Source organism: Chiloscyllium plagiosum, unplaced genomic scaffold (genome assembly GCF_004010195.1).
Source record: "Chiloscyllium plagiosum isolate BGI_BamShark_2017 unplaced genomic scaffold, ASM401019v2 scaf_102004, whole genome shotgun sequence".
Classification (NCBI taxonomy): Eukaryota; Metazoa; Chordata; class Chondrichthyes; order Orectolobiformes; family Hemiscylliidae; genus Chiloscyllium; species Chiloscyllium plagiosum.
The window spans coordinates 6,261-7,324 of record NW_025208509.1 but is presented as its reverse complement, the minus strand read 5'-3'; positions in this window follow the sequence as shown (position 1 = coordinate 7,324).

Genomic DNA, 1,064 nt, shown 5'->3' with positions numbered 1-1,064 from the left:
CAGCATTGACTGTGTGTGTGTGTATATAAAACAGGGAACTGTGTCGCAGCATTGACTGTGTATGTGTGTATATAACAAGGGACTGTGTCACAGCATTGACTGTGTGTGTGTATATATAACAGGGGACTGTGTCCCAGCATTGACTGTGTATGTGTGTATATAAAACAGGGGACTGTGTCACAGCATTGACTCTGTGTGTGTGTGTATATATATAACAGGGACTGTGTCGCAGCACTGACTATGTATGTGTGTATATATCACAGGGGACTGTGTCGCTGCATTGACTGTGTGTCTGTATATATATATATAAAAGACAGGGACTGTGTCGCTGCATTGACTGTGTGTCTGTATATATATATATATAAAAGACAGGGACTGTGTCACAGCATTGACTGTGTGTGTGTATATATATAAGAGGGACTGTGTCCCAGCATTGACTGTGTGTGTGTGTATATATAAAACTGGGGACTGTATCACAGCATCGACTGCGTGTGTTTATATAACAAGGATCTCTGTGTCAGCATCGACTGTGTGTGTGCGTGTGTGTATATAACAAGGGACTGTGTCTCAGCGTTGACTGTGTATGTGTGTGTGTGTATAACAAGGAACTGTGTCTCAGTATTGACTGTGTGTGTATATAAAACAAGGGACTGTGTCTCAGCATTGACTGTGTGTGTGCATACATTAGGTTAGATATTAGATTACAGTATGGAAACAGGCCCTTCGGCCCAACAAGTCCAAACCGACTCGTCGAAGCGCAACCCACCCATACCCCTACATCTACCCCTTACCTAACACTACAGGCAATTTAGCATGGCCAATTCTCCTGACCTGCACATCTTTGGACTGTGGGAGGAAACCGGAGCACCCAGAGGAAACCCACGCAGACACGGGGAGAATGTGCAAATTCCACACAGTCAGTCTCTGGCGCTGTGAGGCAGCAGTGCTAACCACTGTGCCACCGTGCCGCCCACAAATATGTAAGCGGGGACTGTGTCGCATCATTAACTGTGTGTGTGTGTATATATATAAAACAGGGGACTGTGTCCCAGCATTGACTGTGT